The sequence below is a fragment of the Mus caroli genome, unplaced genomic scaffold (genome assembly GCF_978045245.1).
Source record: "Mus caroli unplaced genomic scaffold, Mus_caroli_1 scaffold_6, whole genome shotgun sequence".
NCBI lineage: Eukaryota > Metazoa > Chordata > Mammalia > Rodentia > Muridae > Mus > Mus caroli.
The window spans coordinates 43,181,727-43,200,250 of record NW_028227261.1 but is presented as its reverse complement, the minus strand read 5'-3'; positions in this window follow the sequence as shown (position 1 = coordinate 43,200,250).

Below are 18,524 nucleotides of genomic sequence, written 5' to 3'. Positions count from 1 at the left end.
CCTGTCTAAATAAAGCATATCCTGATGATTCTCTGACAAAGTTTCCTGTGTGCTAATCCTCACCATGCTAATCGTTGTCTGGAATGGTTTTGTTATTGAGTTACTTGTTTTCTCACCCAATGTACAAGCTCAGGAGCATGAATTTTGTTTGTCATATCCATAACACTTCATTCGTTGCCTTTACTAAGGCATGTTAACTTGAGAGGTGCTCAAATGTGTATTTGAATAAAGACAAACTCTTGATGTATGGAGAGGAGAGATGCTTCAGATCCTGCTCAAAACACAACCTTCCCAGTCTTAGCCCCATCCTCAGAGTTTGTCCTAATTCACCTCATATTCAGCCATCATTTCCACGACTGGAAAACCTAGAAAGATATCCTTGTTCTTCTTCCAACTTTCTCCAATGTCTTATTTCTATGCCCTTAGTTTGTGATCATCACATTTCTGTGGTATATTTCAGACGTTTTGTTCTCATGACTTTCACAAACTCAATGATTGTAATCTTTGTATTATATTTTTAAAATCATGCCTTCATGTGTTCTGAGTTTCAGAAGACTAGAATAAGAAACAAGAGAAATAAATATGTAACTGAAGAAAACAAACTTCCTGTACTTTTTATAGAAGACAATCCATGTGTTTTACCACATACAGGACTATGTCAAGAACTAAGATAAAAGTTTGGGTGCTTCAGTCCTTAGAAGGAGAACAAAATTCTTACAGGAGCAAATATGGAGATAAAGTGTAGAACAGAGACTAAAGGAAAGGCCACCCAGAGACTGTCCCACCTGGGGATCCATTCCATATATAGTTACCAAACCCAGACATTATTGTGAATGCCAAGAAATGCATGCTGAAAGGAGCCTGATATGGGTGTCTCTTGAGGAGCCCTGCCAGAGCCTTCCAAATACAGAGGTAGATGTTTACCACCAACCATTGGACTGAGCACAGTGTTCCTAATAGAGGAGTTAGAGAAAGGACTGAAGAAATTGAATGGGTGTGCAACCCCATAAGAAGAACAAAAATATCAACCAACGAGATTCCTCCAGAACTCCCAGGGACTAAGCCATCAACAAAGAGTACACATGGCTCCAGCTGCATATGTAGCAGAGGATGCCCTTGTCATGTATCAATGGGTGGAGAGGTCCTTGGTCCTATGAAGGCTCCATAGATGTAGGGGAATTGAGAGCAAGGAGGTGGAAGTGGGTGGGTGGGTGGAGGAACACCCTCATAGAAGCAGGGAGAGGGAGGATGTGATAGGGTGTTTCTGGATGGGAGGGAAACTAGGAAAGGGGATAACATTTGGAATGTAAATAAAGAAAATAACCAATAAAAATAAAGAAAAAAATTGTGAAGTCGGAAGCCTGCCTCACTGTACAATCATTCAAAGAGGAGAACTGCTTGGAGTTGAGTCTCTCAACGGCAACTCTGATGCCTATTTCAGATATCTATGATTTAGAATACCATATCCATTGGGTATATTCAAACGTTATTTAGGCTGAGAGAAAGAATGGATAGATGAATGGATGGATGGATGGATGGATGGATTTTAGACGGACAGAAAATGAACATATGAACGATAAAATATAAAGAATGTTTGTTCTCAATGCTGTGTTATTTGAACAGCAGCTGCAGGCTATAAAGGTGTGTGAGTAGTAGTAAAAGCTCACTACTGCAGTATTTTTAAAGGCTACTGATACAGTAGAAAGGTTGTCAACACAGCTTCTGATTATGGCCAATGGTTAGCAGAAAGCAAGTTTTACACAGCCAGAGTCAACAATCTACCTCAAATTTCACGATCATCACAGAGCACACTAACTTCCAACTCTCTAACAGATCCTTGGGTATTGCCTTTAGAACTTTATTGGTGCCAATGCAATTTCTTTCTTCAGCAGATACTATTGATGTATTCTTCATCTATGGCTATCAATGTGACTTGGACAATTCAGGTTCATGGGTCACTTCTTGGGCTGGATGGATCATCATCCTCCCTCCACTTACCATCAGAGGAGCACTGTGGACATCTCTGAAATGTGCTCAGAACCAGATTCCCACTTCTAGAAAATCACACCCTACCATTGCTGGTACACTTGAACATTTGCATGCTTGTATCTTGGCATGGTAGGAATCACTGAAAGGCAGCAAGATGTGCTGCTGACGTCCAAGATCTGACACTTGCAAAATGTATGAACTACTGACACACAGGCAAATTATTCAACCATTTTGGGACCAGATTTCCCAGTTTGATAAGTGCAATAAGAAAAACCTACAGTGTGGTCATATAGGAAGAATTAGCAATTTTGTTTATTACTTATGTAGAACCTAGCAAAGTACTAAGAAAATGCTAGCTCAACCTTTATTGACAACAATAGTGTCAACTATGAGATTATCTCACCTATTTATTAAAATGTGTATACATATGTGATAAGATTCCAAGAGAGAAGTTTACAATTTCTTTTCATCCAAAGAACCTTCCCAATGTTTCTATCTGACAATTGACAGATACTCTCATACCTTGATTAAGTCCTTTGATTTTGTTCCTAAAAGTTTCGCTCCATCTTTCAGTTACTGAAAGCAATCAAAGGATCACACTGAAAAGTGAAACAACCATAACAGGATTCTTTTAGGTCAACAAAGAGTGCACTTTCACAGCATCCTACTTCTGAGCGACTAAATTGGTGTGGGATCCTGTGTCTTGCTCTCTGACAATAATCAAGATCAGGCCCTGACAGGCTGGGTTCATTTGGGAGCACTGCAAATTCTTCCTGCCAAACAATATTCTTGGAAAAGTCAGGGAGGAGAGCTATTACAGGCAGGTAGGCCTTGAGCAGTCACAAGAAAAAGTCATACAACCTGTTTTCATGTTCAGGTGTCTGCAGCAAGGCATCTGGTGTTGGGTAGCACTCAATCAGGTGTGGTTCTTACTGCTGCCTTTTTTCATGTGATTTCTTGTTAATTTGATCCAGAGCTACTGCCATCTGGGTATAGACCCATCTGGACCCAGTTATCCATCTCTTGTGAACTCTTAATCAATAACCAGAAATAGGGCAGGAGGACATGGGCAAGAGTCTACAATGTGCTCCATACATTTCCTCTTTCGGCACATGGTTTTTCCCCAAGCACCTCAGAACAATGTCTGCCCTCTGAATGATACTAATAGGAACAGCTCAATCAAAAACAAAACAAAACAAAACAAAACAAAACAAAACAAAACAAACAAAACAAAACAACCTCTGCTATTTCAAACACACTGCCCACCTTGTAGCTTGTCTTTTCTTTTCCTTTTTCCCATCCATGTTAAATTTCACATAGGGACAAAGGGAAGAGCACAGGAGATGTATTAATAGTGCTTGAGGAAGAGACAAAGTCCAGAGGCCTGGAAACATGCCCTGAGTCTGTCTTTTTCTCCAGTGAGCCCGTGTCTGCTCCATACATCATGAATCCTGAGTTAATATAATGGCAAAAAAGCCATCGGAAAGCAAAGTGTCACAGCTACTGTGTAGGGCCAGAGTACAGCATTCCTTATAATGCACCCTTAATTACATTAGAGGCATGGGGGACAAGTTAGATCACCTGGGTTTATTGCTAAGATTTCTTTATGGATGCAAAATCCACATCTATGTCTAGGTTTATGGGTGAGGAATGTCAGCCTCTTGTCCTGAGTGTAAAATAACACCATTGGTATAGAGCACAGCTTACACATAGAAACTGCTCAAAAACAATCTCTGAATTAGAGACAATAACAGCCAGACTGGTCTCCCCAGAATTATGTAGAACTTTTTAAACCTACATTCCACCCTGGAATCACCTAAGGATCCTTTTAAAAGAAAATTTGTTATATTTTAATTTATTTCTTTTCATAACCACATGTTGTGAAAGGGATTGTGCATATCATGGTGCTCATGTGAAGGTCAAAAGATGATTCACAGGAGGGAATCCCTCTTTCCACCATGTGGGTCCTCAGAATGGTACAAATGACATCACACTTGGCATCAGGTATCCTTACCAGCTGAGCCATCTCACCACCTGGCCCTGAGGGTTTTGTTGATGGTGTTAGTTTTTGCTTTTTGTTTTTGTACACACTCCCACTTCACACATGTTAAGACAGCATCCCTTGCATCAGGATTTAGTTGTCAGTACTTTTTAACCTACCAGATGATTGATAACTGTTGCCCAGAATGAACCCATCCAGCATATCCAACCCTATACAGACAGAGAGGCTTTGAGGCTCCTCAGCTAATAGAGTCTTGTGCACAACCTCAGATGTGTTGTGTGGTTCTAAGTCTAGTTTGCATCTATCCTTTGGTTCCAGCTAGCTTCCTGGTCTCTTTTGTCCATGAAGTCATCAGAGTTATGCAGGTTACCTACAGCATTACAGAAACCCCAATCATAAAATACTCTGCTACCCTCTTGGATCCACCACACCTTTTCCATGAAGTGATTTTTTTTCTTCCATTGCTGTAAGTCATTGTAAACAGAGTAGATAAATAATTTTTATTTATTAAACTACTGACAAAAGCATTACAACATTTAATGGGGATGAGTAGTACATTCAAAAACAGCTGATAGAAGGATAAAGCTCCCATCCTCTGAACAATTCTAATTGAAATAAAGGCATGAAGGAGTAGATACACAAATTCCTTTGATATGATCATGAGATATTCAAGCTTGTATTACACCATTACACTACAATCATGAATATATGCAATTACTGTTGAACTTTTATTTTAAAAAGACTTCTATGACTACCAGAGGGAGCCAAACACCTCCCACCTAATAAACTTACAGGTTGGAAAAAATCTAGCAGGGAATAAGGAAGAAACCAGCATGCCAGCTTAGACATGCTTGCACCCACCCCCCAAGTCTCCTTTCATTCCTGAGACATTGCTAGTCACCCTGGATGATCTTCAAATAGAGCTGGCACTGCAGACAGATGTATCTGTGCCTTACTAGGCTGGGTTTATCTTTGGCCATCATCAGTAAATCCTGAGAAGGTGTTATGTATGAGGATTGAGGGTAGCCATTTACACACTGCACCAGCAGCCCTATACTCAGTCAAAGAGTTGACACAGGAAACCCATCCCACAGAATAATCCATGGCCGGGTCTTTCTACAACTATTGTGGATGGTCCATCCTTAGTGATGAGCTACCCCACCCTCTTAAAAACACTTCAAAGTCTGAATTTCACCATCTTGCAGGAGTAACTTCTATAAAGAACCCTGTCCACGTTTGCCTCTGTATCCTTCCACCCTTGACTTATCAGAGATGTATTTCTCTACTTTTGACTTTGACAATCAGTCCCTCCCCAACCTGACAAGATATCCTCAGTTTCTTGTCCCCACTCTTAAAGGTGATTGGTTCAATGTGACATCCAGGGCTGAAACAAAAGAATGCTCAATTATGTTTGTGCTCTCACACAAACAGCCTGCCCTTTGCTGTCTGCCTACTGGTTTTGCCTCAGGGTACCTTTGTTACTTGTGAATAAAGAAAGCATTGAACTTTCCATGAATAGATATTTAAAGGTTACTTGGGCCCAAAGCTGGACCACCTGCAGCACCCTTTCTCAGTTCCCCTTTCCTTTTCCTTATCTCATTCCCCACAGGCAGGTTGGAGTATCTCTAATGTCAACTGTCACAAAATTCAGCTCTCTATCTCACAAAACTGTTAAGATTCCAACTCCTCAATTTTCTCTAAGGAAGTGCGAAGTTAGCAAGATCCCATTTTCAGTCCCTTTCTACCAGGGTTACCTTTGAAGATAGTAGGAGTTGATCCCTCTCAAAACTAAGAGTCAGAATTGACAGCCTTTCAAACTGATACACCCTTTATCAAAGAGCTAATGACTACTCTGGGTATGGAAAATAAACCCAAGGGAAAATGTCTACCACCAAGTATGCATGCTCAATAAATGTTTGCTGGACTGATCTGAACCACAAGGGATTCAACCAAGGCAGCTACTGCAAGCAGAAATGGAAAAAATGAGCCCTGTATGGATTTCCTGCTGATTAAATCCTGCATATAAAGTTCTACTAGGAAGACTTTACACCATGCCAACATCTCTATGACCCTCCTTTCCTTACCCACAAGGCCTAGACGACATCTAGACTCTCCATGCCATGGCCACTTTTCTCTGTGCTACAGCTTCTAGGGGGTGGGCAAGACTTCATTAGCATTCTGGCACTTTCCCTAGCTCTACTTAAAAAGTCTTCCATGCCCTGTTATCAGTCTACCTGGGCAGTTCTGGAACCCAGGTGTGCCTGGCTCTTGGGCTCATGCTAGAAACCTCTGTGATACAGGATACCCAGCACCATAGCTAAAGGAGAGGGCTCAAGCATTAGGAAGTGTATCCCTGCAAGTAGCAGGGGCAGAGTGGCTGGGAGCTCATGCAGTTCCAGAGTAAGTAATTATGATACCAGAAGTTCCCAAGAGGCTGGGTATCTATACATTGTGTGTGGGGGGAGTGTCTTTCCCTTGGACATTAAACTCTAGGGCAGAGGCACTCTAGTCAAACAGGGCCTCCAGCATCATCTAGGCTTCTTGCTGAATGCTGCCAGGAAGGAAACTAGGTTAACCTGGCAAGTCACCTAAAACAATTACTCTCACTGAGCCACCAGGCTGAGAATGACAAGATACCTATTTTAAAGATTTCTATGAAGGTTTAGTTATTGAACATTCCTTAAAGCAGCTCTAGCTAGATATTGCCATCCCATAATACAGAGGAAAATGCTGAGGTGTTTGAGTAGAAATTTGTCCAGCTTGTTACTGGCAAAATTGGAACATGGGACACAAGTTTATCTGTCACATTCAATTCCATTGTGTCTCAGAGCATTCAGTGTCTGCTGCCACCTGCATGTACAATTTTACAATGCTGTCACCATGGCTAGGACAAACCAATCTGGCCCTTATAATCTGTGGCTGCCCCCTTTCTCAGAGTTCTTTGCACCAATGAAATCCATCTCTCCTGGCCACCAGTTCCCTATATGATTATGAGGAGAGGGAAACCCAACATCCTGTGAGTGGCAGCAAAGGCATTTTGTTCCTTATTTCTAGTGGGAAGGAGGAGCTGTCTATAACCTAATCTCTTTGCCTCTTCAAGGAGCAATCCTCACAGCTGCCCACTGCTGCAGAAGTCCATTAATTCTTACCCAAGGACAGGAGGAACTCTGTTCTCAAACTTGTGTGTTCACTCTGCCTTTGCCAGCTTGTCGCTCTGTCCAATGCCAGCCTGACCCTCTGTCCACTTGTCCACTGTATGCTCTTCAAGGTCTTTCAAAAAAGTCTCAGCTCCAGATGTGGCCTCTTTGATTTCATTACCTCCTTCCCCTATCTAGAGGACAAATTCTTTCCACACCATAGCTCTTGTCTGCAAGGATTTGCCTCAGCACCACATCATAGGTGACCTTTTATGACTCCAATGTAAAAAGAGGATGGAAGAATTAGCCTAACTCATTGTATAAAATTATCCATCTTAAAGAGGTCTTGATTTGAAAGAGCAACTGTGAACCCCACCCCTGGAGACTGAATGACTTTAATGCCTTGATTCAGGATCTTGGGGAAGGACTCCAGCCTTTAAGTCTCAGTCCAAACCTCTGAGGTGAACCTGGCAAAACAGACTATCTTCAGCATCCATTACAAGAATCTGGTTACCTTCCCAGGTGTACCACATTTTAGCCATGCAATTGAAGTCTAATGACTTACCATCTGTGAACTTCCAATTACTCTGCTCTGGTTCCCCTCCTTCATGCCTACTTTTAGATTTATCATGAGGATTAAGTGAAATGTTATAAAATATCCACTGGAAAGTACAGAGCTCAGCTAATCAGACTCCCTACAGTCTCTAAATAGCACCACTACCGGAGAGTTTCACACTGGCTCCCTACACTTTGTAACACACTAAGAATATATAGCTCTATCTGTCTAGTTCTATCTATCTGCCATTTATCTATCTCAACCCTTCCTTTTCTCCCTCCTTTCCTATGTCTTCCCCATTAGGCATGTATTCTGTAAGGACAAGAGTCATGGTTAATCAATATAACTGTATATACTTCCAGGGCACAGAAAAGCTTGACACAGTAGAGTCTCTGAGAATTGTCGGTCTAAGGAAATGAAGAGAACAGACTCCTACCCTAGAACTCGCAGTCAGATCATACAAAATTCACAAGAATTGCCAACATTTATGGAAGTGGAGGATCCTGCACTCCTTGCATGACACATATAAACTTCTAAAGTCTATTTCATCACTGCAGGTATGGATTACACTATCCCTGATCCTATGCCATGATTTTTTCGTTGTTTGGGTGCTGTTTACTCATTTTTAAACTTATAGGGTGACTGTTTCAGAATGTCATGCCCAAGATCACACAATTAGAGGATGTCAGAATCAGGACTGAAACACATATCCATAATCCTAAAGAAATAACCTCCTCCACAACAAACATCTTCCTTCCTCCTTGGTTTCTTTCCCTATGCACAGAAATCCTTAAAGTCAAGATGAAACACATAAAAATTCAAGCACAACTTGGGATGTACATGCTTTCAAGCCTCTCTAATTCATTCTAATCCAAACCTCCCTAGCCAGAACCTTTAAAACTGCAGCTTTATTCCATGTCCTTCCCAACCCAGCCAAAAGGTAGTTCGACCTGAAAGAACCTAGTGGGGAAAACCCCACTCAACTCCCGATTCGGCGTGCACCCAAGAATCACGAACAGAACACAACACCTTGATGTAAAAACATGAGGTAGTTTAATGGTGGAGCTCTGGGTTGAAATGTATCTCACACAGGAGACAGTGGATTCGACCACAAGGCTTGGAAGCTAGGGGGTTTTGGTGCAGTTTCACATGATTGGTCCATTTAAACATCAGCAGCCTGTTAACATTTAACTTAGGTCAGAAGGGTGGGAGATAGGGTGGTGCCAGGCAGGTCCACAGTTCGGACATGTAATGATGGGCCTACCCGGGCATGTCCTGGCCTGTTCTGCTTTGTTCTCAGCCCCAGGTTTCAAAGCTCACAAACAACTCTTTGGGCTATTTGACATAAATTACATGAATCACAGGTCTCAAGTTTTATTTCCTTTCAGACCAAGCTTGACTAGGAATATTATTTTAAATAACTCATGTGGACAGCTGTGTGACTACAGAAGAAATAGATGGGTCCTGGAATGCCTTCTTGCTATAGTTCACAACCTCCAACTCCCTGCCCTGTGCCAAGCTGCCTCGACAGAAAGAGGTCAATGATTAATTATGCCAAAATAAAAAGTTAATTTTTGTCGGGAACTAAAAGGGTGCCTGGGGGAAGAAGGGGGTGCCACAGACCCTCTGGATCCCTTTGTCTGCATGAAACGAGTCTCTGGGGCAGGTGGACAAGGAGTCAGCGGGTGACAGGCAGATCAACATGTGAGATTGTGTAGAATCTGAATGTATTCTCACAAAGTGAACACCAGTCTTATATAGTACAGAAAATACAAGGGGTAGGAAGTCATAGCAGGCAAGGTACATTGAAGTTACCTGATACAAAACAAAGGAATGACTACAAAGGGACTTACAGGAACCACGTAAATGTTTACAGTAAAGATAAAGCAGTCCTGGTTAGGGTCAGCTTAGTGACAGGTAAGGATTTCACACTCTAGTGCTATACCTTTAATCCTTGTGAAGGATAGCATCAGGGGATTCTGCTCTTGGCAGGCCTCATGAATAATGCAATATCACAACACCCCTATCTCCTGGGCCTTGCTAAATTCTTATATGAGTGTAACTTTTAAGTATCTGGAGAATCTCCATTTATTAGAAGAATTTACCAACTAAATTCTAATATGCAATGTAGCCTGTACTGAAGATTTTTATCTCAGTGGGGTTCCCTGACTCTATTTTGGTATTTCCTTGTTTGGATGAGATTTGCTACTGCCCTTAGTAGATACTCTGCAGACCAGCTCTGAGCTACTGGCTCCGTCTTTTGTAATGCTTAATTAGTTACTGAATAGGTTAACTTCCTTAAGGCATTCTTACAGCATTCTAAGCTCAGCTTCTGGGACCTTGGAACACTGGGGGGACTTAACTATAACAGAATTTTTCCATACACCAGACTAACGCGGGAATAGAGTATGAGTATATGGGTAAATGAGAATGCCAAAGCTCCAGGACGTGAGTTTCCTTGAAACTCTTTTCCTCGTGAGTGCTTTCAGACTTTCAGCCTGTCAAGCAGATTTGACCAGAGGGCGTGGCAAGGAGGGAAGACCAGCGCCCCACCAGAGTTTACCTATTCTCTGGTCGGTCAGGTGTGGGAGAGCTACTGTACACTTTCCACTCAGGCCTGGGTGGGCATTCCTCTATCCCACTCTTCAGGGGGTGGCCAAGGGGCAGCCCTACCTGGGATTCCCAGAGTTACCTTGCTAAAGCTCCAGGGTTATAGGAGAGAGGGCTGAGGGAAAAAATTCTCAACACCTGTGAGAGTGTGCACAGCCTTGATGAACAGAGACTTTCTATGGTTTAAAGCTTTAGTTTAGAAAGGCAGGGAGAAAAAGAGAAGGAGAGAGAGAGAGAGAGAGAGAGAGAGAGAGAGAGAGAGAGAGAGAGAGAGAGAGAGAGAGAGAGAGAGAGAAAGAGAAGGCTGGAGAGAAAGAGTAAGAGAGAGGAGAGGAGAAGATAAAGAGAGAGGAGAGAGAAGAGAAGACAAAGAGAGGGGAGAGAGAAGGCGAGAGTGAGGGGTAAGAGGGAGACAAGTAAGAGAGTGAGAAGTAATAGACAGGGGCTGAACAACCTTTTTTATGGTCTTTACTGTTGCTAGGTAACTGGGGAGGAGTTTAGCCTGAGGATCAGATGCTTGGGCCATGGTCTATGTGACTTCTAGCAATTCTTCTCTTGTAGGGGCTGTGGGGGGTGGTTACTTAGGCAGGGGCTACAGTTCCAGGGACATAAGGGAATTCCTATTGTGTCATGAAGGTGAATTATCACCATTCCCGGGGTTCAGACCTCAGCTCAACTGGAGACCAGCCTGTCTGTGCATAGCCCAGTGCCCCAAAAATTTTCCTCCTGGATAAAACTAATTACAACTGTGTTTGTTTTGGTAGGATGCAGAATTAGTGTCCATACTGAAAAATATTTCCAAATGAAAGAATGTTTATTTCAAAGGGGTTGGGACTGGGGTAGCTAAACAACATTTAAGTAGAATTTTCCCCATTTTTCATTTGAAGAGGGACAGCAATTAGATACTGGGTTCAATGAAACATGGAAAACCTCTTTTTCTTGTCACCTTCTCGCAGTCATATTGTGTAACCTGGGCTACACAACCATGAGATGCATCTAGCAGTTTAGAAGTGGTTTTTGAGAATTACTGTGCCCTGTATCTGATGATTTTAGATCAACACTTCCATGGCACCAGAGTGAAAAGGCAGGAAGGATCATTTTGAATCTCATAACTCATGAACAAACTCAAGTTCTTCCTGCCTCATAGGTCAGAAGGTTGCAAGAGAATCAGGTCATCATCAAATTAGAAATGTATAGCATGTGTTTACCTGAAGATTCTATAGGACCAAAAGGAAAAAATCTGGAGAAGTGTCAGGCAGATTCAAAAAGCAGAGAATCCACTATGCACTGGGCTGTGTAGATATAGGTGTTCTCAGAGAGTTATATTGGATCCAGAGCAATTAGTCTGAGGAAACAGTGGAAAGTGAGACATTTTGTAACAGATAAGGAGCATACGAATCATATTACTGAGGCTGCTATGCAGATTACCACAAATTCCCATAACCAGTTCCACAAAAACACAATGCCTTGACTTTTAGAAGCTAAATATCCAAAATCAAAGTATTGTTAGGCTCATGCCCCAGGTCAAAAGTCTTTCTTAATTGTTTTAATTTTTAATTCTTTTAATTCTCTCCTGTAGGAGACTCAAGCATATCCTGACTTTTCTCAGTCTACCTCTACTTTACAAGATTATCCTCCCCTTTTTCCTTGTCTGTTTCCAGTTCACCTCTTCTGACAGTCATGCAGGATCAGCCTCACTCTAATCCTGACTAGCCTCATCCCAAGTAGTCACATTCCATTAGCCCTGTTTCTAAGTAAAACTACTCTCTGATGTACCAAGAGTGAGGACTGCTGCATACCTTCAGGGACATAATGATTCTTTCCATGACATGGGTTTCAGAGGCCACCTACAGAAATATGAAGCTCATTCTGTGAGCAGAGGTAACAAAATGAAGGTTTTGTGTGCAGTACAGTGGTTGTGTTCTAATCTAAATGAGGGTCTAATATTGAAGACTCATGGTTGTCATGAACAACAATAGGAGATTAGTTAGATGAAATTTTTCTCTGGTGATACAGGTGAGTTCTTTTTTTTTTTTTTTCAATTTTGTATTAGATATTTTCTTCCTTTGTGTAGGCAGCCGCACGCCCAAAAGATGGCGCTGACCTCTGGTACACCAGTGCCGTAAACAATGCCATTGCACAGGCGTCAGCCCCAATCTGGCGCCAACCCCTCCTGAGCGGGTGTTACATATCAAAGGGCCGACAGACTGACGAATCCCAGGAGGACCCGTAGCTCTCCCCATTGCTGGGGTGGATATAAGCAGTCCTCCTGGGGTTTCCAGTGTTCCCCGTAGCATGGAGGTGTTCCTGAAATAAAGAGAGGCTGTTTGAGAAGAATCCTCCGACCATGTTGCGTCTTTTCTTGCTGGACAAGGTGAGCGCAACAAAGTGGTGGCCCGTACGGGGAACGGAGGATTTCATGGATTCAGAACTCTTCAGCTGAGGAACGGCGGTACTGGTAAGTCTCCCAAAATTGATCCCTGGTTAAAAGGAGGGATATGATTCTCTTGCCCGTAAACCCAGTGTGGGTAGCTCTTAGTGTTTTTGTTTTGTTTTTTGTAATTTCTGGCCTCTGCTTTTGGGTGATAGGAGCAGTTAAGGCAGGTCAGAAAATTTTTATGGAACCAGAAAGTATGCTAGAGGAAGATAGGAAACATATAAGTAAAAGAAAGAAAAGGGGCGAAAAAGAGAGAGAAAAGAAAAAGGGAGGAAAGGATAATTCAAAAGGAAAAGGAAATAATGAGAAAGGAAAGGAAATAGCAAAAGGATATCCCTCATTAAAAGACTTAACAATAAGTTCAGCAAGTTCTGACTCCAGTGACTCAGAGCTTGATAAAGATGAGGAAGCTGACCTAGAAGAAGAGGCAGCTCGGTATGAGAGTGATAGGTACGAAAAAAGAGGGGTCGGCTGGCAAAGGAGTAAAGTGCCGACCGCTCCACCTCTTAACCCTGAGTATACAGGAAAAAAGGAATCCACAAAATCTGGTAAACAAGGTACCTCATTATGCCCAGAGGTTTGGAAGGAAGCTGAACTGACTTTCCCTGTATTCTTAGATGGCCAGGGATAATGGTATCATGAGCCAATAGATTTTAAAACTATTAAGCAGCTGGCTGAGTCAGTCCGTACCTATGGGGTGAGTGCAGCTTTTGTAGTTGCACAGGTCGAGGTGCTTGCTAGATATTGCCTCACCCTGGGGGACTGGAATAATATTGCTCGGGCTTGTTTGTCGTCTGGACAGTGTTTAGATTGGAAGTCCTTGTCCTATGAATATGCAAACAGTCAGGCAGCAGCAAATTTAGCCACAGGACAAGATCCTCAGAGACATTGGGATGCAGACATGCTTCTAGGTTTAGGATGCTTTGCTTTAGATCAAACAAATTATCCTGAAGCAGTCTATGCCCAAATAAATGAGGTAGCTACCAAAGCATGGAAGGCATTGCCGAACAAAGGCACAGTCTCAGGCAATCTTACGAAAATCTTGCAGGGTCCCACAGAATCATTTTCAGACTTTGTAGCATGCCTCAATGAAGCAGTCACTAGAATTTTTGGAGACCCTGATATAGCTATGCCTTTAGTAAAACAGCTAGTGTATGAGCAATGCACTAAGAGTGTAGAGCAGCTATTACACCCTATAAACATAAAGATTTAGAAGTTTGGATGAAGGTTTGCAGAGAACTAGGGGGCCCGTTAACCAATGCAGGCCTGGCGGCAGCTGTGATACAATTGGATAGATCTAATAATGATACTTGTTATAAATGTGGCCAGAGAGGACATTTTAGAAGACAATGCTCCGAAAATGAGAACAGGACTCCTTTGGATAAACCTAGACAGCCAGGAATATGCCATAAATGTAGAGAAGGAAAACATTGGGCTAATGAGTGCAGATCAACAAAGGACAGAGAAGGCCGACTACTACAAGCAGGATATAATAAGGACATAGAAGGCCGACCATTACAAGCAGGATATAATGGCACTAGGTCAAAAAATGGACAGGGGGGCTCACGTTCCCAGGGCCCTCAAATATATGGGGCTCTTCAGAAAGACCAGACGAGACCTTGGCCGTCTCTCCACCGTCCGAGAGACCACGGAGAGCCACTACTGGCTCCGCAGGATTGGACCTCCACTCCACCACCAGACTCGTATTAACCCCACAGATGGGGGTACAGCCCATAGATACAGATTTTAAAGGCCCCCTTCCCAAAGATACTGTAGGACTATTGCTTGGCCGTTCATCTTCTGCTTTAAAAGGATTACAAATTACCCCTGGAGTGATTGATCCAGATTATACGGGGGTTGTGAAAATCTTAGTGACCTCCCCCAGTGGTATTTCAGCTATCTCTCCAGGAGATAGAATTGCTCAATTATTAATATTGCCACGTTTGCATAAACATTTTCCATCAAATAATAAAATAAGAGGAGAGAGTGGACTAGGTTCTACAGGTTCTCAGTTCACTTTCTTATCAATGGAATTAGGAGATCGCCCCATGTTAACTGGAGGTTGAAGGACGATCCTTTCTGGGGTTGCTAGACACAGGTGCACATCGCAGTATTATCTCCACTCGTGATTGGCCACAGAAATGGCCTTCACAAACATCATCTCAAAGCCTCCTCGGTCTACGTTATAAGACTGCTCCCCTTATAAGTGCTAAGGAATTGACTTGGAAACATGAGGAAGGTAAGTCAGGGAAAATTTTTCCTTATATTGTGGATATTCCTGTGACCCTATGGGGTAGGGATGTCTTAACCCAAATGGATCTTATACTAACTAATGAGTATTCCCCACAGGCCCGAGAAATTATGTCTAATATGGGCTACACCCAGGAAAAGGGTTAGAAAAGTCATTACAAGGCATGACTAGGTCAGTGCCTGCAAAGTTCAAACAAGATAGAAAGGGATTGGGTTTTTCAGAGGGGCCGTTGAGGGTGGTATACCCATACTTGGAAAACAGAGGAGCCTGTATGGGTTCTTCAATGGCCTCTTTCCTCTGAAAAATTAGTAGCTGCCAGAGAATTAGTAGAGGAACAATTGAAATTAGGACATATTCAACCTTCCCAGTCACCTTGGAATACACCCATATTCGTGATTAAGAAAAAATCAGGCAAATGGAGGCTCCTGCATTATCTTCGAGCCATTAATAATCAAATGCAGATTATGGACCCCATACAGAGGGATCTGCCCCTACTTTCTAGTTTGCCCAAATAGTGGCCTATTATAATCATTGATATTAACGATTGTTTTTTCTCTATTCCCCTTGTATTGTATGATAGTGAGCGCTTTGCCTTTTCCCTTACTTCTGTAAATAATGAAGAGCCTGATAAACGGTATCAGTGGATAGTTTTACCTCAAGGGATGGCAAACAGTCCTACTATGTGTCAACTTTTTGTAGGAGAAGCCCTACAACCTGTCCGTGATGCATTCCCAAAGTTAAGGATAGTACATTATGTAGATGATGTCCTTCTTGCCTCAAAGAATAAAGAAAGTTTAGATGAAGCCTATATTAAGCTAGTAAAAGAATTAGAAATGAAACAATTATTTATAGCTCCTGATAAAGTTCAAATGGGAAATTTAGGAGAGTTCTTGGGTGCTCGAATTACTCCACATTTTTTTTTTTTTTTTTTTTTTTTTTTTTTGGTTTTTCGAGACAGGGTTTCTCTGTATAGCCCTGGCTGTCCTGGACCTCACTTTGTAGACCAGGCTGGCCTCGAACTCAGAAATCCGCCTGCCTCTGCCTCCCAAGTGCTGGGATTAAAGGCATGTGCCACCACGCCCGGCTTTACTCCACATTTTATTACACCTCAAAAGATAGAATTACGTAAAGATCATTTAAAAACATTAAATGATTTCCAGAAATTGCTAGGTGATATAAATTGGATTCGTCCATATATGAGGCTATCAAATTTTGAATTAATCCCTCTTTTTGATATATTGAGAGGTGATCCACAGCTTTCGTCACCTCGTGCTCTCACCCCTGAGGCCCGAGTAGCATTAGAAAAGGTAGAAAGGTGTTTAGAAAAGGCCGAACTGTATAGATGGAAAGAGGGAGAAGACATCCTCTTATGCATTTTGAAGACATTCCGTCAACCAACAGGAGTGTTGTGGCAGTCAGGTCCTCTATTGTGGATTTATCCTCATGTATCTCCCAATAAAACCCTTGAATATTATCCCATTGCTGTAGCTCAATTAGCGATTTTGGGCATTAAATCGTGTATTCAACATTTTGGAGCACCCCCTCAGAAAATCATTACACCTTATAATGCTAATCAAATACAGATTTTAAATTCTTTGATAGATGATTGGGCTCTATTGCACTGTAGTTTTGATGGGGAATTAGGTAATCATTATCCCAAAGATCCTTTGCTACAATATTTTAGTGAACATCCAGTGATTTTCCCCAAAGTCACAGCCTCTAAACCCATATCAGGTGCATTGGATATTTATACAGATGGTTCTAAAACAGGTGTTGGTGCCTATGTAGTTAATTTTCAAAAAACCGTTCTTTTTCAATACAATCCTGGCACCCCACAACTTACTGAATGTAAAATTGTGTTGGAAGTATTCAAAGCTTTTAAGGAATCTTTTAATCTAGTCTCTGATTCGGCTTATGTAGTAAATGCAGTGCGTGCATTAGAAATTGCAGGACCCATTAGACCTACCAGCCCTGTGTGCACCATCTTATTAGAGTTACAAAAATTGATTTGGAAAAGAACACATAAATTCTTTATTCAACATATACGAGCTCACTCTACCTTGCCAGGCCCTATGGCAGAAAGAAATGCCTTAGTGGACGCTAGCACTTGCATGGAATTTATTTTTCATGCCACACCACTGGAGCTTGCAAAAGATTTTCATCGATTGTATCATGTTCCTGCTGCTACACTTCAGCAGACATTTGATATCTCTTGAGCCTCAGCACAAGATGTGGTGTTACAATGTCCACAGAGTGTACAATTTCACCACCCTCCTCATGTTGGTATTAACCCTCGCAGATTGCTTCCTCTAAAACTGTGGCAAATGGATGTTACTCATGTCTCAGCATTTGGAAGATTAAAATATGTTCACGTTTCAATTGACACCTGTTCAGGTGTCATTTTCTCCTCCCCCATATCCGGTGAGAAATCCCGCAATGTGGTTGGCCATTGCCTAGAAGCCTGGGCAGCTTGGGGAGGGCCAGATAGTTTAAAAACTGATAATGGCCCTGCATATACATCAAAATCACTCCAAACCTTTTGCAAAATAATGCAGGTTAGTCACTCTACTGGCCTTCCCTACAATCCACAGGGCCAAGGCATTGTGGAAAGAGCACATCGAACCTTAAAAGAACTCTTACAAAAACAAAAAAGGGGGAATCGCCCAGGGCCAGCCACCCAAAGAACAATTATCTTTAGCTCTCTTTACTTTAAATTTTTAAATTCTGGATGAACATGGTCGTTCGGCTGCAGATAGGCATGCCATGACCTCGCCTATCCTTAAACAGGATGTCAAATGGAAAGATGTCCTAACTGGAAAATGGTATTTCAGATCCTGTTATTTCAAGATCCAGGGGATCTGTTTGTGTTTTTCCACAAGGTCAAGAACACCCATTTTGGGTACCAGAGAGGCTGACGCGAAAATTACTCCCCCCGACAGAGATATAGATTGTAATAGTTCCGGAAGGACATGTTTTTTAGCAGAATGTTGGCAGGGTACACTGCTGTGGTTGTGAAATTTCTCACCTTTGTGCCTATAGCAGATTTTGAAATGTTTGCCACCTATGCCCATTAGGTGCCCCTTGTATAAAGTTGTATAAGCTAATTTCTCTCAGTCTCTTGAACAGATTCACCTCTTATCTGAGTAGGAAATTGGTCGGTTGAAGCGGAGGAGTTGTCCAGAAAGCTGCTCCTCCAGATTGCCAAACTCAACAGCACTCAACTGGACCCTGTCACCTTGGGGGACTTCACCTCCTGGATCACCAATGCCTTCTCATATTTTAAGGAGTGGGCGGGAATTTTGGCCTGGGGAGCAGTGGTCCTCCTGGGTTGTGTCTTTTGTGTCTGGCAAATGAGAGCATGCTCAGTATAAGGCAGTAGTGTACCAAGCATTGATGGCAATTAAAGAGGGTGTCTCCCCTGAAGTTTAGTTCCTCTTTTGTAGAGTTCACCCTAGGTCATTTAGCAGTTACTGTCACACAGCACTGCGGTACCCAGAGACGGGCAACTTTCCTTATGCACAGACCAACCTAAGACACAGGGC